General features: G+C 44.3%; 1 protein-coding gene across 2 annotated transcripts in view; it reads right to left on the reverse strand.

Moving 5' to 3' along the window:
* LOC146195184 (monocarboxylate transporter 13-like) overlaps positions 1–21,038 on the reverse strand; it is a 68,385-nt gene extending 47,347 nt beyond the window's left edge. The window contains exons 1-2 of one of the 2 annotated variants that reach the window (XM_084597718.1): positions 20,874–21,038; positions 557–685 (exon numbers count right to left, since the gene is read on the reverse strand). The gene's annotated coding sequence lies outside the window, so the exon portion shown is untranslated. The remainder of the gene's footprint in view (positions 1–556; positions 686–20,873) is intronic. The other variant, XM_084597719.1, reaches the window with a different exon arrangement.
* Between the last annotated feature and the right edge of the window lie 1,715 nt (positions 21,039–22,753).

The raw sequence follows: 22,753 nt of genomic DNA on the forward strand, positions 1-22,753 counted from the left end.
AGGAGGTGCTGTGTTTCACTACCTTCGCGTGTCCAGAAGCCACTGTCCAAAATTATTTTCGTTGTACCTGAAGCAAACACACTCAGCTGGGAGCATGCACGTCATCGCGTTGACAAACTACTATACGTATATACCTTAACGTCACTCACTGATAAGCACAAAAGCTACACCCATTTAAATTGCTGGGTCCACAAGATATGTGATGTCATTTAATCGACTCACGTGTAGGAACAGTGGCAAGCAGCGACTCCAAATTATCAAGATAAAAAGTCATATCCGCAAAGTACGTTGATAGACTCCCAAGCCGGTTGCGGTGGTTCCATTTGAGTGAAATACGGGGATTTTCGCGTTCTTTATGCCTTCATCGTTCCCCCTGGGTTTGCGATTTATTGTGCGTGCAACTCATCCTTGACAATAGTCATGCTCCAACTTGCCCAGGGTGGAGTTCTTCTAAAGAAATTTTTAGGTTGCTTGAAATTCTATTAACCAATTTTACGATGCGAACCGTTAGTCACAAGTGCGATGAAACAAACAGCGATACAATTAGCGCTCTTACCTTGATTGGCTGCAACCTCTTTTAGGACCCGCTGTCAGCCCGGAGAACCCAAACTGCTGCACCAATAGTTCTAAGCATCCTTCGCTGTATAGCTTCTTTCTAGTCAGAAGACCCAGGTGGACCTGCTCACTGGAGGAACAGAAAAAGAAAGTGTATGAGAGAGAACGAAAGAAATAAAGCGTCTGGAGTTCCATGTGCCCCGGAAAAGCAGAGACATACAAAAAAAGGCGGAATGCTGACGAGGAGGTGCTGTGTTTTGATCGCTCGCTCGGGAGATAGCGGCTCCTTATCGAGGCGCTTAACTGCATAACATGAAGGCCTAGGTGTAAAATGAATGTGCACGTGTCGTGGTGCTATAAAGAATGGAGGTAAGTAAAGAGTTAAATGGGATTGAAGTCTGTCGTTCTCTTCTCAACTTGTTGACAGCGCACTGGCAGGCGAGAGCTGAAGCGCCCGCTTCACGACTGCTCGGTCAATCTGCCGAGCACGCGAGAGTGCGTGGGTTCTTATAACCGTCATTCGTGTTCGTATTCCACACTCATATGTAAACAAGTAGCAACGATTTGAAATTCCAGGCTATTCGCAACACCTCAATGCGCTTGGCGTGTCCGGCATGCAGCTGTTGAGCACGATGCCGCGGTTTCGACACCAGTCTCGACGAACGCACTTGCAGTACTAGCAAATGCAAAATACTGTATCTACCACACATATCCGAAAAACATCATAAAAGCTGGGCACCTATGCCAACCCCTGGCAGCTGTTCCTTAAAAAAAGCACTTGTTCTGTTACCTTTCAATTGTAAAATGAAAGCCTGCAGTGGAGGGCACGGGTATTTTGCTTCTCCTATTCATTGCCTAGCGGCGATTATGGCTCGAAATGGCATATCATGTAATTATATGATCGCCGAGAAAAATAAACACATATGTTGTCTCAAGAAGCACTCTGAATGAAGTGCCTTAGCTTGTAATGAGATTTTCAGCTGGATTTCTTAGTCGCATGCTGTAATTTTAACCTCCCCGAATGTAGAAATGTGTATGGTGAGCGACTGATGGAGTTCAATGGTGTTAAAATATGGAATGAATTGCCGATCGAGGTAAAAGCCGCCAAAAATTCTAAATTGACATGTAAACTGTACTACCAGTCTAAGCGAATTCTGTCTGAATTTCTTTCTTAGCTATGAAACATGCTTTACACTGCTATTTGTTGTTGCGCACATGCTATTACGTGTGCGCAATAATTTTTGTGAGTGTATCGTGTACTTCGCTTGCACTTTATTGTAATTTTTAACCATAGTCTTTCTAATTCTCCTTTTCTTCATGGTAGCACTATTATGCTTATAGATTTTATTTGGTAATCATATATGTGGGTATTATATTTTACATGCACTTTGTTGTATTCTTTCATATGTATGCAATTGCAGCAGTAATGTTGAGTTTACATCATTATTGTTCCTTTCAATCATTTATCCTCTATGGTTGAATCTGAAAGTAATATTTGTATTTGGACCGGCCACTAGCCTACTGAGCTATCGGTCCAAACAGTGTTTGTACATATTATTTCGTTTTGTCAATAAAGTTCCTTGAAAAAAAAAATCCCCTCCAAGCAGTTCATTAATACTACATCCCGACAAGGATGGATTATAGGAACGCGCTGGTCCATCATCCTAAAGCTAATCACCCAAAAAACATTTCTCGAGGTTTCGCGACTTTTGCTAACGTGGCCTGGTATTATTTCTCTTGGGTGCAAATCACTCAGGAGCGTAGGGCACTGCCTTTTACAGCCAGCTTTAGTAGCTCATGTGTTAGCACGGATTAAGTACACCATATAAAAATGCAAACTAGCCCTGCCGCGGCATCGTTATTTAGGCGTATCACTTCTGCTCGCAGGCAGGCAGTACACGTTCGAGCCAAGCACAGCCTCGAGGTCCAAAGAGATTGGAAGAGGGCGGCAATTACCGCCGCACACACTGAATAGCATGCTGCTGTGGAACAGCGGTGCTCTCCACCGGAAAAGAAAAAATCGTAAAATGTTGCTGTAGTTAAACTAAATCAAAAGCGTTAGCCATCAGCCGGCGTCGCATTTACTGCTACCGCTTTGATTTCAGCTCTATTCCGCGCCAACCGGTCAATGCGATTTTTCGTTCGGTGTTCGCGGCAGCCTGTCTGGCACGGCTGAGGGGTCTATTTCTTTAGCAAGAGTGGCTTCCTTTTTACCATGCCTCCTCTTTTTTACACGCCCGACGCTGCGTTCACGATCTCGGTCGCGGCCTCTTAGATGGCGTGTATGTTGGAGAAGAAGCGGCGCTGATGAAACTTTCATCAAGACGAAGATGTTCACTGCACACGTGAGCGTGACCAGTAGAGCTAAAGCTCTAAAATGAAGGTTGCAGGTTCGGATCCTGCCGGCGACCCACGGTTGTTGATATTTCCTTCTACTTCGTAATCATCTCCACGATTAGAAAATTAGATCGCAATAAACAACAACAAAAAAAAAACTCCGCCGTTCTTTCCTTCTTATGCCGTTGCACAGCAGTAGCGGTGGGCCCCAGTTATGTATTTGCACATGAATCACCTATATGATCTCTATTAGAAGCCGCAGGAGTTGGCCCTATATTGCAAGAACATCCCACACCGCAATGTGCTGGCACGGAAGAACATGACGTTCAGGCTTCAATGGATGATTGGGTCTAGGTTAATACGTAGACCTTCGTTACTGTCGGTTTTGTTTACAGGTTACCTGTTTCGTACGCGAAGTAATGCAGCTTCGGTGTTGTTGAACGCGGTAGCACAGTAATAAGGACATGAATTCCATGCAGTGGCGCTGTACAAAAGAGAAAATGATCCAAGCCCATTGAGAAATATAGCAATGAATGTTACTTAGTTGTTCCTGTAATTTTTCTAGTTTTCTTTCATCGGTTCTTGATGAGTATTTTAGTGCACCTTTGCACACAGACGCACTATTTTATCTGGCATAACTGTTTACGCAGCGTAAATTCCTGACACCTTTGATTCCGTCCGGCTAAATTCATTTCTTTGCGCCACGCAGAGCATGCAGTTCATCTGAACGCATGCAAAGGATGGCAAAGGCACGCCTAAGGGCGTACTCTTAGTAGGTCAGTAATATTAGGGCGCTCTTTTTGCACAATGTTGCAGCTTCCAGACAATAAAATTTAGAACCCTCACTAGCTGGAAGAATTTATAATGTAGCCCCTTTCCAGTCCGCTTGTTTCCCATGGCTACACCTTTAGCTCTATTTCACAGTAACACTTCAAAAAACTAAATACATGAGCGCAATAAATGCTGCATCCTTATTTTGCGCCTGACAACCAGTTTTTAGAGCCCACACACGTGCCTTCTGACTCTCCCGATTGGACTGCCCTGTGGTAGAAGACCGACCCGCAGTCGTTTATCGCTGGAGGACAACACATCACCAGCACGAAACGAGCACGTAGAGCCCGGACATTTTTCGACCTTTGTCCTCTTCTTCCGCACGTGGATACTATCTACTGCGTCGAGGAATGCTGCGACGAGGGAACGACCTTTTCTCGGTGAAGTGCAGCGGACCAAAAACTATGCTCAAAATGGACGACAAATATTTTACCACAAGCTTCTTGCACACAGCGACACCATGATCTCGGTGACTGCTGGCTGCATGATACTGTACTCGAAACTTGGCCTCGGTGTACTAAGGCTGACGCCACGTTTTACGATGTCGGAAGATAATTAACGTGCAAACAAACAGCTGAGGATGCATTGACGTCTCCCATTCACCCTATCTATTGTGACTTTCGGAACAGCTATCTTGGGGCCTTCATAAAAGTGGATGTTTATGCGATTAGCCACTCACAGTATCATCGGCAATGGCATAAGAGCTAAACACTTTTCCTGACTTCCGCAACAGAATAAATTCCCCGTGTGATAACACATTGAAGGTCAACATATTACAAGAGGTAACGTTACGGGACTGCGCCAACAGGTAGGCCTCGTTACACCGTACACCATAGTCAACCACGCAAATCACTCATTATTTCTGAAAACATTGGCTTATGCTTAAATAAATATAAATTTTTTTGAAAGTGTTGTGCAGATCTTGGTTCTCTTTCCTAGAGATTGTTACTAACTTAGTATTTATGGGCTCCACAAGTAATAAACTATTCTCAGTTCTTCTCCGACGTGTACATTTGTTTAAAGGGGTATGATTCAGTCACCCTGCTGATTGCACTGCTATTTGTTTACTGGCTGGTTCTAAAAATAATATGTCATCATGTCTGTCGTCGACAACACCATTTTGTGTTCCGCGTGAAATTCCGCGCCATCATACATGCTTGTTAGAAGAACTGCGTTTAAACCTGGCGTTCACGGACAGGTACTTGCATAAATTGAACAGGAGTACTCGATTCGCGCTTGTAAGGCGAACTGCTGGGCCTGTATATTTTTTGATATGCCTTCTCCCACATCGCCCAACCAACATAATCCTCTTTCTTCTCCCCTTCCGCAGTATAGAGTAGCAGGACAAATTTTATTCACTCTGGGCAACCTCTCTGCCTTTCGTTGCAATATATATATATATATATATATATATATATATATATATATATATATATATATATATATATATATATATATATATATATATATATATATATATATATATATATATATATATATATATATATATATATATATATATATATATATATATATATATATATTAGCGAAGAAGCATCCAGATAAATCCGCCAAAGGTGGCTAGAACAAAATGCAGAATATATGGTAAAATGGGAAAATAGCAACCGTGTTTTCTTTGTCACCTTATTTTTAGAATATATGCACGTGTTAATGCTTTTCTTCTGTCTTCCAGTGAGTGCTCATTTGTCTTCAGGTAAAGGTTACAATATTGGCCGTTCTGCATGCTCAGCGTAGCAGGCTTTGGCGAAGACTGTGTACTAAATCTATTCGTTTTAAATATAAACTTCTTGCCGAATCTTAAACTATACATCTATAATCTAGACGGCTGCTTACCAGAGAGCGGCAAATGTGGAGGAAGCATGCTCTACAAAGCCCCTACGATTTCATGACAGACCCTAAATGATGTTCAGAGCTCAGGAAGTTTTATTGTTCATGCGGGGTAGGAATGTGAGCTTTATGTCAGAGGTCATGGCTAAACATTTCTCACCTTTCTTCGTTAGAAGTATGGTCTCATTTAAACGAAGGGTAGAATCAATTTTCAAATCTCGCTTGAGCGCGAAGGGAAAAACAACTGTTTTTGTTTTTTGTGATCAAATTTATACTCGTTTTTGTCTGCAAAATCGCTAGTTTGTTTCGCGTGAATTATATCTTTCTTTCACATGTTTTTTAAGCTGGAGCATGTGCATACAGTTTAAAGGTCGTCAACGCAAACTGAATACGTTATGGACTTCGGAATTATGTGGCTCCCCTCCGTAAAGTCGTTTTTTTTTTTTTTCAAAACTCAGCTCAACAATCCATGTACCTTGTGACGTCAGTGCATATTAAAGAACCTCAGCTGGTCGAAATTTCCGCTGCCCTCCACTACGACATCTCTCATTTCTTTTGTTGTTCTGGAACCTAAAACGCAACCAACCAACAGTGCACCCTCTCCTGAAAAAAACGTGGTTTCAGGGTAAAATATGTTCGTTCCTTCGTCAACCAACTGCATTATTTGCCAAATGCCTGAAATAACAGGTTTTTATAGAATGTGGGCGCCATATTCCACTCTGCCGTCCTTCGGTGGAATTTATTTTTATCAGAGGAAGATTACTGCTTAAAATCATCCTATGAAATACGTCATTTTTGAGTGGCCTAGGCGTATGTGAGAAGGGCGTTTAGATGGGAAGCCATTCAGGCAGTTTAGCATTCTCCTGCGGATGTCTATATATACTAGATATTTAAAAATTCCTATCATACGCCTTCTCCATATAAAAGAAAACTGCTGGATAGTGTTGATAATATATGAACGCTTCTGGCACTGTGTTTTCAAGACAGACGAGGCGGTATACTTTTGAGCATGCTTTCTTGAAACCACTTTGGTGTATATTACTGAGCTCGCGGAATTCTAGAGTGAACATAACCCTTATATTTAGCCCGCTGTCGAAAGATTTATCAAGCCAATTCGTGAAAGCTGTGGCACTAGAGGCGCTAGAGGAGGTCGGTGGCTTTCCAGGATTCCGGAACACGATAACGGGTTTTTTTTTTCAGCCATTAGGAATTTTCCCCGATAACCTTTTTTTCAAAATTGGCTCAAAGTTTTCAAAAGTGCCTCAACAGCGGGTACTGAGATAGGCACGCATATCACGTCTTTCATCGTTGCCGGGTGCCATCTGTTTTTCACTCGAGAGTATCACTTGAATTTCTTGAAGTGTAACAATTTATTGCAAGACTCGTTCAAGTCACCACTTGTTGGAAGCTTCTGCTTTCCAGCTGTGTTCTTTTTTTTAATTCAGAAACAAGCCTGTGTAATGAACTTAGCTAGAAACTTTTGAGAAATTTTCTCCCAGCATGTTTGCAAATTTTGCGATGGTTGTTCGTGTGCTGAGAGCTGTGAGAAAACATATTGCAAAAGGAACAAGTTGTCTTTAAGTTTACCCACTCATGCCCGCATTTTTTTTAAATGAGATGCAGCTGTACATGGATGACATGTTGTCTGTCATGATTCTTTTTTCTGCATTCAGGAGAATATATCGCGCTTTAGTCTCGCATTCTGAAATTCATGAAATTCTTACGCGGTAGATATCTCTGAAACATTCCCCGGGCTATAGCTGCCCCCACCCCCTTTCTTGCTTCACTCTACTTTCGTACGTACGATGGCTCATGCATTTGTCGCACAAGTCATGATGACTGTGGTTTGGATTAGTGTACCGCTGTAATGATACAGGTAGTGAATATTTCGTTAATGTTGTCGACGTTGAGATCATCTAAATATATTTTACCAAGTCTGGATTCAGACTGAAAGAACATCCCGTAGGCTAAATGAAGCTGCCATCGACGTGTCTTTGTCGGGATCCGTGATGATGATGATGATGACGATGATGATGATGATGATGATGATGATGATAATGGCATATTGATAATTACATACAGATAGTGGCTTTCATGTGAATTGTCTAAACCATTTCATTTTAAATTGTTACCCAGAGAACGTCAAGTAAAGTATAAATCTATGAAGGTCATTTTCCTTGTGCTCGGTGGGCAACAGGTATTTTTTCCTGTATTCAGCAGGGAGACATAATTACAGAGTAAAATCTAATAAAATGCTGCCTCTTTTGTCAGTTTTTTTTTTTTTTTTTTTACAATCACAGAGAAAGAAGTGGGCATAAGAATCTCCAACAAACAAATAAAGTTCTGGTAATTGTGTCAAAAGTTGTGGTTTGTTTTGTAGTTTGTGGGGTTTAACGTCGCAAAGCGACTCCGGCAATTAGAGACGCCGTAGTGAAGGACTCCAGAAATTTCGACCACCTGGGGTTCTTTACCGTGCACTGACCTCGCACAGCACACGGATGCATTGCGTTTCGCCTCTTCTGAAAAGCGACCGCCGAAGCCGGGATTCAATCCCACATCCTTGGGAACAGTAGTCGAGCGCCCTAGCCCCAGCGCCACCCCGGCGGGGTGTGTCGAAATTTTTTCTATGTAGTGAAGCGGTACTGTTGGTGAGGTCGGAAATATGCTGGGAATATTGTGATTGTTTTAAAAAAGAGAATGCCAACAGCGGTAGCTTCATATTTAATTGTGAGACTTATAACGCTAGTTGCGACGCCACTCTGAACTACAATCTCGACACCTCCAGCGAACCAGTTTGTGTGTTCTCAATCGCAACGGAAACTTTTGCGCTTCTTTAAAATGTTTTGTCCCGTTCCTAGGCTATCCTGCAAACATATAACTAAGGAACAGCTGGTTGGTTGGTTGGTTCGTTTGTGGGGTTTAACGTCTCAAAGCGACTATGAGAGACGCCGTAGTGGAGGACTCCGAAAATTTCGACCACCTGGAGTTCTTTAACGTGCACTGACATCGCACAGCACACGGGCGCCTTGCTTTTCGCCTCCATGGAAAAGCGGCCGCCGAGGCCGGGATTCGATCCCGCATCCTTGGGAACAGTAGTCGAGCGCCGTAACCACTGCGCCACCCCGGCGGGGCAACTAAGGAATAGCATTTTAAAACAACCATTATGTCGCTGTAATGTTTTTTAATCCAGGGAAATTCAAGATCATTAGAAGCCGCATGGTCAATTTCCGAGGAAAAGTTCAAAACATATGTTTAGGACTTTTGCAGCCCCCTTACCCGTATTCCTCTTTTTTCCCGCTTAATTAAGCTCTTAAAAAGTACATTGCTGGGCATGTTGGTTCATAATGCTTAAACCTCTGAAGCCAGACGCAGCATGAGACAGAGGAGGTACACAGAGAGCCCCAGTTGACTTACGACTGATCTGTTCCGAAGAATAAACAGCATATATAACAAACACATATTGTCCCTGCGATAGCATGGGCTTCTAGCGAAAAGAAGGTATTTAATACAAAACAAACCTCTCCTTTTTGGCGATAACAACCGAAGGAGCATTTATGCATGTTTGCTCATTCTCTATGGTTAAAAACGTTCCGACAGCGCCTGCTCACGTCTTGATTTTTTCCGATTGATAATACGTGCATGACGAAATCCAAGAAGACAATAGTATTGCTTGACGTGCAGGGCTAATTTGCTTCTCGCGCTTGAGCACAAAGTTGTTTGATGATTCTTCAAGCGTTCGCTTAGGTATTTTCCGGTTCTGGCCAATGTGTATTCGGCCACAGGACAATGGGATAAAATGGGCGACACCCATAGCAAACTTAGTAAACATCGTCTGGTGTTTGGTTCTGCAAGAACAAGTTGTAGAGAGATATCATTTGGCTTGTCCTTAACCTGTCATAGTTGTTTCCACCTTATGGCAGTTGAAGAGAGATATTATTTGGCTTGTCCTTAACCTGTCATAGTTGTTTCCACCTTATAATTTGCGCTGTTATTCCGCTCTAGTGGGGGCGGACCTGGTCTGACGCCTATCACCTTCCTAGAGGTCCATGCGTTCGGCGAAGAAGCCGTGGATGAGTTATGTGTTAATTCTAGGCCTCCCCCGTATCCAAAAAAACGTTTGACTAGCTAACTGCCCTCTTTTAGAAATGGTTGGGCAGGTGTTGGTGTGCCAGCGTTAGGCATGCATGGTCCTTCCGCAGACCCTGTAATTGTGTCGGCAGAGGCCGATGGCAGATGCTGTGCACTGCCTTGTAAATGGGTTGCTGGTTTGGGAGTTTTCAACTCGCTTCTTTAAATTATATTTTTCCTTTGTTTTTAAGGTAACTATTTCGTTTTCGGTTTTTCATGTTGGGCAAGATCATCAGTAGGCAAAATGGTCGCCTTCTAGGTCTGCGCAATGCGTCTTAGCTTGAGATTTCTCAGCAGGGTATTATTTTGAAGGGCATTTCACACATGTTTGGTCGCCACGCTAGCTCTGCGAGGCATTGGCAATTTTTTGCGGTTTAAACATCAATGGGGGTTTGGAATGTATGGGCGAAAATTTAATTTGAGCGACCTTTTCGATTCTGGGAGGTTTATGAAGATTTCTTTGTTCCCTTTGGACTTTTTCTGTGAACGTCCATGGCAACATGCGGTTGCTGTGCTCTTCGACATTTCCTTCTCTATCAAATTCTGAAACTCGCTTCTGAAATGACGCCACGAACTGCGTTCAGTGCCCTATGACTGCTTATTATGGCATGGTTGTCACCGAACTCAGGAGTGCTGTGCATTATATTTCAGTTCAAGCAAAAGATCCCCACTTTAAATCTTGGTTGCTTTACATCCTGCGCATTAGGTTTTTACTACAGGTTTTGCAACTATAATGTGTGACAGTACCTATGCTAGTTTTGGTTTGGTTTGGTTTGGTTTTGGGGTTTAACGTCCCAAAGCGACTCAGGCTATGAGGGACGCCGTAGTGGAGGACTCCGGAAATTTCGACCACCTGGGGTTCTTTAACGTGCACTGACATAGCACAGCACACGGGCGTCTTGCTTTTCGCCTCCATCGAAAAGCGGCCGCCGAGGCCGGGATTCGATCCCGCGTCCTTGGGAACAGTAGTCGAGCGCCCTAACCACTGCGCCACCCCGGCGGGGCAACTAAGGAATAGCATTTTAAAACAACCATTATGTCGCTGTAATGTTTTTTAATCCAGGGAAATTCAAGATCATTAGAAGCCGCATGGTCAATTTCCGAGGAAAAGTTCAAAACATATGTTTAGGACTTTTGCAGCCCCCTTACCCGTATTCCTCTTTTTTCCCGCTTAATTAAGCTCTTAAAAAGTACATTGCTGGGCATGTTGGTTCATAATGCTTAAACCTCTGAAGCCAGACGCAGCATGAGACAGAGGAGGTACACAGAGAGCCCCAGTTGACTTACGACTGATCTGTTCCGAAGAATAAACAGCATATATAACAAACACATATTGTCCCTGCGATAGCATGGGCTTCTAGCGAAAAGAAGGTATTTAATACAAAACAAACCTCTCCTTTTTGGCGATAACAACCGAAGGAGCATTTATGCATGTTTGCTCATTCTCTATGGTTAAAAACGTTCCGACAGCGCCTGCTCACGTCTTGATTTTTTCCGATTGATAATACGTGCATGATGAAATCCAAGAAGACAATAGTATTGCTTGACGTGCAGGGCTAATTTGCTTCTCGCGCTTGAGCACAAAGTTGTTTGATGATTCTTCAAGCGTTCGCTTAGGTATTTTCCGGTTCTGGCCAATGTGTATTCGGCCACAGGACAATGGGATAAAATGGGCGACACCCATAGCAAACTTAGTAAACATCGTCTGGTGTTTGGTTCTGCAAGAACAAGTTGTAGAGAGATATCATTTGGCTTGTCCTTAACCTGTCATAGTTGTTTCCACCTTATGGCAGTTGAAGAGAGATATTATTTGGCTTGTCCTTAACCTGTCATAGTTGTTTCCACCTTATAATTTGCGCTGTTATTCCGCTCTAGTGGGGGCGGACCTGGTCTGACGCCTATCACCTTCCTAGAGGTCCATGCGTTCGGCGAAGAAGCCGTGGATGAGTTATGTGTTAATTCTAGGCCTCCCCCGTATCCAAAAAAACGTTTGACTAGCTAACTGCCCTCTTTTAGAAATGGTTGGGCAGGTGTTGGTGTGCCAGCGTTAGGCATGCATGGTCCTTCCGCAGACCCTGTAATTGTGTCGGCAGAGGCCGATGGCAGATGCTGTGCACTGCCTTGTAAATGGGTTGCTGGTTTGGGAGTTTTCAACTCGCTTCTTTAAATTATATTTTTCCTTTGTTTTTAAGGTAACTATTTCGTTTTCGGTTTTTCATGTTGGGCAAGATCATCAGTAGGCAAAATGGTCGCCTTCTAGGTCTGCGCAATGCGTCTTAGCTTGAGATTTCTCAGCAGGGTATTATTTTGAAGGGCATTTCACACATGTTTGGTCGCCACGCTAGCTCTGCGAGGCATTGGCAATTTTTTGCGGTTTAAACATCAATGGGGGTTTGGAATGTATGGGCGAAAATTTAATTTGAGCGACCTTTTCGATTCTGGGAGGTTTATGAAGATTTCTTTGTTCCCTTTGGACTTTTTCTGTGAACGTCCATGGCAACATGCGGTTGCTGTGCTCTTCGACATTTCCTTCTCTATCAAATTCTGAAACTCGCTTCTGAAATGACGCCACGAACTGCGTTCAGTGCCCTATGACTGCTTATTATGGCATGGTTGTCACCGAACTCAGGAGTGCTGTGCATTATATTTCAGTTCAAGCAAAAGATCCCCACTTTAAATCTTGGTTGCTTTACATCCTGCGCATTAGGTTTTTACTACAGGTTTTGCAACTATAATGTGTGACAGTACCTATGCTAGTTTTGGTTTGGTTTGGTTTGGTTTTGGGGTTTAACGTCCCAAAGCGACTCAGGCTATGAGGGACGCCGTAGTGGAGGACTCCGGAAATTTCGACCACCTGGGGTTCTTTAACGTGCACTGACATAGCACAGCACACGGGCGTCTTGCTTTTCGCCTCCATCGAAAAGCGGCCGCCGAGGCCGGGATTCGATCCCGCGTCCTTGGGAACAGTAGTCGAGCGCCCTAACCACTGCGCCACCCCGGCGGGGCCCTATGCTAGTTTTACGTCGACCTCACTAGGTATTACGTGGAATTTGAGAATAACAATTGTGGAAAGTTTTGGAAACCATCTACAGCCACATTCGTCCGCTGTCATTTTGTAAAAAGATTTTTACAGAACCTAGCGGTAGCATAAAAATGTATTCGGCTATGGTGGCAGCCGCTCACCACGGCAGAACTCAGGATGGTGTGCCACTCAAGGCTGATCCTCGCTGCCATGAAAAAAGGAAAAACCAAGAAAGAAGGCGAGAGATTTGTGAGAAGTGGATAGGAAAGTGAAAGATGGAGGCTAAGACACGAAAAGGTGACTGTTGATTTTCCCTTCACGGATCAGACCGGTGATGTCGCTTGCAGGAAGCTGGAGCCAAAGTGATGTGCCACCTCTGTCGAGATGTGTCAAAGATCAAAACCCATGGCATCGGCTCAATCACCAGGATCCGCTTTTACCCGCACATTGCGATGCCATGCATGGCTAAGTATGGGTTCTCGGGTTCTGTCGTGTAGCACAGCACACTAAACATCTGTTTTAACGGATGCCCTTTGCGGGGCTTGTTTGCTTGCTTCAAACCGTTTCAGTTGCAAAAGGCAGCGCTTAATATACTGGAACTTCCTGTATACCTTCCTGTGTGAAACTTACTTTTTGTGGTTAAAGGTCCCTCTCGTAACGACTGATTGTTTAGCTACATTTAACTGCTGATGGGTATCTGGACAAGGCCTCTAATTAGAGCTTGTCATGAAAGCCTTTAATCAGAGCTATTCATTTGAGCGTTTCCGCATGAAAGGACATAAGAAAAACATCATGTCACCGCTAGGAATGGAACCACAATTCGACACACACACTTCGACAACAGCATGCTTGGCCCAGCTATCTATCACCACAGCCGATCAGACGTCGTGTAAAACTGCAACACAATGTCGCGTTGCGCAGTGAACATCGTCGTCTTCATGAAGTTCCATCTACGCCTCTCCTTCATTAAACCTAATGAGACATAAACACACGTCATCTGGCCGAGTGAGGCCCCGGTCTGCCAGCGTAGTCACGGGCTAATCCGCCAGCCTGACAGAACTCCTAATGCTTTCGCAATTTTCTCCTAAGCAGACTTAAGCGCATTTATGTTTTTTTTTTTTTCGTCTATGGCTTTCGCACGTAAACAAGAGGTGCTGATATTTTGGAGAAAAAACTGCACGGAAATCTTTCCGCCGGTTTTTTTAAACCCGTCACGTCAAACTTCAAAACTACGTGATGGCTAATGTTTGGAAATACAAAGCGATGTGTAGGGTACCCCATGAGCCTCAGCGCGAAATATTGTGCTGACGAACCGCAGTTTGCCTGCTAAAGCAGACACCTATGACGACAGCTCTATTTCGTTTTTTGTTACATTTTCCAGGCGGTAAAAGATTTTCCTTTACAACCAGCGCCTAAGCCGCATGTGGTATTTTATATACAGAACGCAAGTGTGTTTGTTGTCAGTGTCCTTTTACCTGTGACGGAAACACTGCATTGCCGCAAACCTTTGTAACCATTATTTCTTGCTAATAAAAGCCGCTGGCATGCGACTTGATAAACCGCGTAAAACTAACTTTTGTTGTTTGTTTACGCACCAGTATCGCCGAAGTGTGACTTTATCATCTTCCTCATTGTGCAAAATGCACCGAGATGTGTCTTGTGAAATGATGGTAACCACTCGCGTCTGTTTCCGCAATGCTTGGTTGTTGTAGTCATCTTTGTGGCTTTAGCTGGATGTTTCTTCGCTGGTTTTAAATTGAGCGCAGGCAAATGCAATGTGCATTCGTTGTTCGATGACCCGCGAGCACTTTTGCTGCTATCGCCGCCGCCGAGCTGCATAGGGATTTAAGGGCAGAAGTCAGCCCAGTATCAGTTCTTTTTCCTCTCAAGCCAGTATTTTTGTTGGTTCCCAGCAGCATTTTTACTACCGTGGCAATATGACATGGAGAGACAGGTGCTGGTAACGACAGCATTGCTAACTTCTCGCCCTATAGCAACTATATATTACTTGACTCTGGCAGGCACAAGAGGTTCGTTGATGCGGTGATCGTTTATGACTCAGCAATACTTTCTGCTAGGGCAGTTGGTATAGACTTCTTTAGACGGACGTAAAATATTAACGACTGATAAAAATGAAGATACGAGACAAGTGCTTGTACTATGCCTTCTTGTTTTGGTGGACGATGTTACGGTGTTTACGCGATTACGCTCCATTTCGCAAATGAAAACTGGCATGTGCAACAAGCACGTGACAAAATAACCCCGAATATTTTGTGGCTACAGATTTCTACTGCACAGAATGAGGTAGCAATCAGGGCTCCCAAGCAAACTCTCTCATTTGAAGGCTGACACAACGACATTGTACACTGATATGTTGTGCGTATGTGAATGATCTCGTCATCATCATTAGCCTGACAAATACACTCTACATGGCGAAGGCCTCTCCCATTTTCCTCCAATTAACCCTGTCCTGTGCTAGCTGCTTCCACTTCACCCTTGCGAATTTCTTATTCTCATCCGCCCACTTAATTTTCTGCCTCCCTCTGCTATGCTTACCTTCACTTGAAATCCAATTGGTTACTTGCAGAGACCATCGGTTATCCTCTCTTCGAACTACATGCCCTGCCCATGCCAATTTCTTCTTGACTTTCACTAAAATGTCATTAACTCGAGCTATTTATCTGACTCGATTCTGCGCACTTTCTATCTCTTAACGTTACACCTACCATTTTCAGTCCAATTGCCCTCTGCGTTGTCCGAAACTTAAGTAGAACCCTCATCGTTAACCTCCATGTTTCAGCCCCATAGGTCATTACCGGTAGAATGCAACTGTAATACACTTTCCTGTTGATTGATACCGGTAAACTGCAAGTAGTAATCTTTGAGTACCTTCCAAATGGGCTCCATGCCAATCTCATTCTCCTATTTACATCCCTCTCGTGGTCCGGGTCTGCGGTCACTACCTGTCCTAAGTAGGCATAATCGCCTACCACTTCCAGCGCTTTGCTACCTATTTTAAACTATTCTTTTCTCAGGCTGTTCAGCATTACCTTAGTCTTCTACATATTATACTTTAGATCTAACGTTCTGCTTCTCCTGTCTAGATCATTTATCATTAGTTGCAGTTGGTCCCCTAAGTTACTTAACAAGGTAATGTCATCAGCGGGTAGCAGGTTGCTGAGATATTCTCCATCGACCCTGATGCGTAGCTGCTACCATTCCATGCCTTTCAATACACTCTCCAAGCAAGCTGTAAAATGCATTGCCGAGATCGTGTCTCCTTGTCTCACACCTTTCATAATTGGAATTTTATCCCTTTGCTTATGCAGAACTATGGTTGTTGTGCAGTCACTATAGATATCTGCCAGTACTTTCACATATGGCTCACCTACAACCCAATCTCGCAATTCCTGCATGACCTCTGAAGTCATGCAGAATGGCCTCGAGGTGTGTATAAATTACATACCTTCCACACGGCGACTCTGAAACGAGATTTTCATTGGCGACTATAAGGGAGTCAAATATATGATGGAAAAAGCAAAACCTGATGCTGCTCAATTCCCTGCAACAAAAAATATGAGATATCGGCACCGCAGCAGTTGGCGACCAGCCTACCATGTATCGGTCTTCTTACGCCACTCCTCCCGAAACATAAAAAGGCAACGAGAACAAATACCGGACGTAGAATGTTGACATCAACAGGAAGAAGTTGCGTAATACCCGTACTCCCGGGTCTGTATGCAAATTTGCTTCGGGACTGCTCTGGAGTGAACTCTAACAGCCTCAACTAAAACTCAAACCAAGCGTTTAAAGTTGACGCCGCTTTTTTCTCTCCTGATGCGGATGGCAGCAGCAAAGATTTGCGGCGTTCAAACAAAAAGCATACTACGAATGACCATCATCGCTCTTACGTGCGCACCGCGACCGGTCTGCCAACTCTCCCTCTGCTACACTCTCTTCTTGATCCTTTCATTAGTCGTCGCTCAGCCGGACGCACCACCAACTAATACAAGCCAAATATACCGAAGAGTCTCGTTCTAGTCACGCTCAGGAGGATGCAACCACGATCGCTACAGTTTACAGTCTGCCGGAGCATACGCCGAAATTGCACGAAAACATTATCCGGCACCCGCTTGGCAAATAAACCTCCGTCCAAGCCAAGTTCTGTGAAAAATCAAACCTGAAAGTTTTCTCATGTTTGGCGAGGTGTTAAGCGCAGAAAAAGACAGGGACGTGAAAGACAGACAGGATACAGCGCACCGTATATGTACAGTGATACCATATATGCACGGCATTTCAAATAGGCTCAAGAGGGCGGCCAAAAAGGGAAATCTGAGATTGGTTATCTCTGCCAAAGGAAAGCTGTCGAAATTATCAAGAATCACAAACCCGGTTCCAAGCCACTCAAAGGGATCCATCAAAAGGCATCGAAATGCGTTTGTTGAGTGTGTACAAGGGATGGTATACCTTATTCCTTTACCTTGTGGTCGAGTATACATATGGCAAACTGGCAGATGTTTAAATGAAATACTTTCAGAACACAAGCGTAATGCGGTCCAACCAAGGCATGGTAACCTCTCGGAACCTTGTCATCGTCGCCCTAGTAAAACTTATATTTCAATGTTGAGTGAGTGCGATGTTGAGGCAAGGAGCAAAACTCGATGCACGCCTGGAATAATCGATATTCAGTAGGGTCAAGGTGCGGGCTATTTGATGATCCATTTAATATGTATACCAGCGCAAAACAGCAAGACACACGACAAAGAACGAGGATACACAAGCGCAGAACTTCCAACTCTAGTTGGAAGTTGGATGTTTAGCGCTTGTGTGTCCTCGTTCATAGTCGTGTGTATTGCTGTTTGCGCTGGTATACATACATAACGATAATGAAATAATCGAGGCACGCGTGATTCGTAAGAAAGCAGCGTAGTACATTAATACTTCATCGAATAATTTGTCAGACAAAGAAATCGCGTTCCTCGATGGTACATGGCATGTGCATGCGATGAGTGTCATCTCTCTTTGTTGTTTGTGATACACTGTGTGTGTGTGTATATATATATATATATATATATATATATATATTGTTACGAAGCGGCAAGCCGATGAAGACAAGAGACAGAACATGACCGATGACGATGGTCGATGACGTTTAATGAATGTTCGCGGGCCTAGCGCGAGCGCTCCTGCCCGCGCCACTGCCTGCTTCTTCTTCCTTGTCGTCCGTAATATATATATATATATATATATATATATGAGCCAACTCGCCGACCAGCTAGCCCAAGAAACAGTTTTGCTGAAAGTTTTCTTTGGTGAAACTTACCAAAACAGCTTATCGTACTAACTCCTCTTCATGTGGATGAGGTGTGCGTAATGAAATAAGCTGGGCACGAGGTCCATGCGTTTATTGCCCTGGCAAAACCAAAAACAAAGCTGGCTGCCAGGACCCGCTGGCAAAGTTATTCCTATGTAAAACTCAGTAATATGCCTTTTCCATTAGTGAAATCCTTCTTAATGTCCATCAGACACCTCCTGTACATACCAGAAGATGCACGATGCTGTCTGAATGGTAATCGTTTTACTCTAGGTACCTAATTCAAATTAACAAGGTACGGACTACATCCTTTTTAGGAGCCCGTTCTTCCATAGCGCACCGCCCTTGTAGCATGTCATCGAAGTAGGCGTAACCGGCAATCCGCTAGCAGATGCAGGTGGCAGCTCAACGGAGCCCTACTGGTCACCTGCTAGACATAGTAGGTGGCACAGTGGAGGAATGAAAATCACATCCTTACATTTAAGGAAGAGGAATAGTCCCCGGGTGCACTGGAGAACGTAAGAATGTACGATCGGATTTTGGCTCCCACAGGAGGTATCCGGAGTCAGCTGAAGAATGCACAACTTAAAGGTAGGGTTACAAAATTATACTAAAGATTACTTGCATGAAAATATAAGATTATGACAACGTTTTAGGAATGCACAAAAGGAGGGCGATAATTAGGCTTTGAGGAACTTCCAACTCGACCCTCTCGTTTTCTATAGGAGGATGACGTCATAATTATCCTACCAGGACCATTGCATTCACTTTACCCTAGACCCATACAGGCACGTTTATACGGACTGGTTCAATCTAGATGATGTTTCAATTCAAGCAGGTTCATAATGTACAGACATCTTTTTGAACGCACCCTGATAAGCAGGAGCCCGGTCGCAACAGTGATCACAAGTCGGCAAGAGATTGGCTCCACACCTTATAATCGGAATCTTTCGGGGTTCTCACCTTCCAATGGAGAACATCTGACATTAACGGCTTTACCTTGCCCTTGTCCTCAACCGTTTTCGAAGTGGTTCGACTACGAATGTTTACCTCTTAAACACAATTTTATGGCTCAACAATAAACTAGCAGCCAACGGCCAGTGGAAATATTTTTCTTACAACCTACTAATAGAAGAACCCAATCCTATACACCAAGGAGTAATTCACCAGCGCACCTCTTCCCGAAAGAAATCCTCGTCGCCGAAACTGCTGCAAGCGCTGAATGAGGAGGCCCACATATCACAGCAGGGAATAAAATCGCTATTGATAAGCAGTGAATGTTCTGGTATGACACAGGAGCGAATCTCGGCGCAAATTTAGTAAATTAGAAGCTGAAGCAAAACAGTAGCAGTTCTAAGAGATCAGTTCAACGCCATTCTATTACAAATTTATTATAATATTTATCATAAAAAAACTAGAAACTGTGGGTTAGCGCCCTCGCACTACTTCTCTCCACCTTTGTTCTCGCTCCAGCGCTAACGTTGCAAATACTTTCGGTGATTCCAAAGTGGTGTCCTACCTTTTCCCCAATACTTTACAGTGCAAAGGTGAACCCGAATAGACTTGTTTAAACAAATCCAAAGTGAAAACTGCATCGCCAGCCGAAATAAAGCAGTTTGATAGATATCAAAGCAAACAGCCTGAGCTGATAAACCTATAGCCGAGCGAACATAGCACCCCCCCCCCCCCCCCCCCCCGGACACGCCGTACTGTTTTTGCACACGCTGTTAGTATACTACAAGGCTTTCTGCCCATATATCTGCCGGGCAGAAGCATCACAGCACGGCAATTAAATTGTGTTGCGTCGTAAGCTTCTGGGTAGCGTCACCGAAACAAAAAAGGCATCTTTTTTTTTCGCATTTATGCGAGCTTCTATACCCACTGCACACCACCAAAAGCTAATTCTTATCTGCTTTGAATCCGAGATTCAGACAGCAGGATGTACTTTAAGCTAGATATCACTAAGGACGTGAGAGTGCAACTCCCCCCCCCCCCCGCCTTTTTTTTTTCAAATGCTAATTGCGTGAACCCCAGGATAGCGAAATCAAACTTTCTTTGTAAGTTCCTAGTACTCTGTGCTAGATCTTTACAGAGGAATCGAAATTTCTGCAACCACAGTAGGCATCACTTCTAGCGATAGCAATATATAGGCCCAAAACATACGTGTCATAAATAAAACGCAACTATTATGTGCAAAGAAATAGAGAGGATATACTAAGGAGCACTCTCCAACGACAGGATACTTGGAATGCGTCAAACGATAGACTCGTTTGATGCGTTAAAGTTTCTACTGAATGCTCCTTTGTAATGTAAAGAAAAATATCGTACTGGCCTGCGCTTATAAATTTTGATGTCAAACCCACTCCTATCTTAGTCCAGATGGACTGATAGTATGTGCAAATAAATAAATAAATAAATAAATAAATAAATAAATAAATATATGAAATGTATCAGAGACGGGTTCTTCTGTGGCAGCGTACACATTTGTTATGTTCATAGCAACCATAGCATATCACTTCGACCTCGCCCAGCACAGTCTACCCATCTTGAGAGTTTAACACGGGCTCTTGGCCGCCCGTGGTCCTTATAAGCAGTGGCAGCAAAGAAGCGCAATTATAATCAGAATACGTGTCAGTAATTATCCAAAGCGCATCCTTGCCTTCGACAGATGGGCCTCATGCCCCCGCAACAACCATGATCGGCTTCTACACAAGTGAACGATGCTCCTGTGCGAGCTTATTAAGGCAAGCAGAAGACGACCGGGTCGCCGATATCAGACTCTGTTCAGAAGATCTTAGTATTCAACCTCGAAAAACAAAACTAAAGGTTGTCCCCTACCTTCCAGGTACCCCAGCCGCCGGGGCCGTGCAACTCCTCCGCCCTTGGCGCCGCTAAGAGCCAGACGATGAAGCGGCGTTTTGCCGCGCTCGCAGAGTCACTGAGCAGCCACAAATGACAATGGACTGATGGCGCTAATAGACAGTTCAAAATGTCACGTTTGCAAATGAAAAGGAACAAAAAACGTCGCCATTCTTTCCGCAGCCTTCCGCAGCGCGGGATGGCAGATGCGCAAAAGCGCAGTCGCCTCGGTAAAAAAAAAAAAAAAAAAAAAAAAGAAGAAAACGACAACAGAGACGTCATGGGCGCCGCTGCAGTGCATTCCTGGGTGCGTGAAAAAGACTCAACGAAAGCGAGCAAAAACAGCTCGATAAACAATCGTACTCTGCCGCTTCACTCGTTACGTCAGGCAGAGACGCTTTCAAACGGCCTGACGGAGCTTCACACTCCAACTAACAAATAACGGTCATGCTCGCGTTCGCACGGTTGGTTTTTAAACTACTTGTCGCAGTTCTCCGCTGTGACAAGGGGAGTGTATGGGTGACCTTCTACATTCTTCAAACTCGAGACTCCTGGCATTGACATTTCCCGCTAACGCAGTGACGCAACTTTAACTGTAACGCCACCTTTAAACTCGATGTACCGTAGCACTGGAGGTACAGTCGAGCGCGATTTGAATGTTAACGCGCGAGCGTCGACCAGCCTAGCACCCTGGCGGCCGAGTTTGGAACAAAACACGTCATGATATCGCAATCTTCTCTTCCTCGTTCTCTGTTCCATACAACAGCCATCACCCCCGCGACAAACTTACCACCCTTTCTCTCTATTCTAAGCTTTCCATTTGTTGCGATAAAGTGTCCAATTTCAGATAATACCGAATAATATGTCATGCGCACAACGATCACTGCCTGTTTGCACAACCAAAAGAAAAAAGGAAGTGATGTCCCAGCAGGGAGTGACGGCTGCTGAAGGAACAGCAAAAAGAGTGAGGGAAACTGCCTTGATACCTCCCTCGCCTCGGCAGAGAATTCTGGGCCATGGTGCTGTTCATGTTCCCGGTCGACGCTCGCGTGATAACCTTCAAATAGCGCTCGACTGTACAAAGCGACGACGAACAACCACTACCGGTTCAAAGCGTAAGCTAGCTGATCGCTGACGATTTCGAGGCAACCAACCAGGAAGCCTTGCAATTAGGCTTCGCACCACTTTATAACAATAGCGATGCCAATGCGGCTTTTTCACGCAATTCTTGTGAAGCGCGAAACAGCGGCGCAAAGTCAATATATGGAAGGAGTCAATATATGAATTGCTTAGCTGGATATGTTGACAAGGAGGAGGAGGAAGAACATTTATTTCCGCCGAATATGGTGCAGCAGCCACCTACGTGTCTGCACGCAGGCGTCCGGGGAGGCAGTCTGTCACACCGCGGCCAGACGACACCCGGCCTCGTCTAGGAGAAGAGGTCTTCAGCCTCGGCCGCCAGGCGGACGGCGAATCGCTGTGTTTTTTCGTCGGAGCTTCTTAGCGTGGTCTCCCATTCATCGCTAGTTTTAATCGCGTTGCGCCCTGGTGCACGAACGCATCTCCATATTATATGATCTAATGTTGCCACGTGGCCGCAAAATTTACAAATTTCGGTTTCTGCACCGTCCCTCTTCCGCCCTCTGGCACCCGTCCAACTCCTCCACAGGGGCGAAAAGAAATTTCGAGCTTAGAGTCTTCTCCAGTCGTACGATTCCTTTTTACTCAGGTATCTAACCGGTGGCGGATATATCCTTCGGTCTTTCTTCAAGTTGTCGGTTATATCCCTAAAGGTACCTATACATTCTTTGGTTTTAGATGTTGTGGAGGCGTCCGCAGCACCCCGAGGTAGCGAGGAG

Source organism: Amblyomma maculatum, chromosome 3 (genome assembly GCF_055883805.1).
Source record: "Amblyomma maculatum isolate TAMU_Amacu chromosome 3, ASM5588380v1, whole genome shotgun sequence".
Classification (NCBI taxonomy): domain Eukaryota; kingdom Metazoa; phylum Arthropoda; class Arachnida; order Ixodida; family Ixodidae; genus Amblyomma; species Amblyomma maculatum.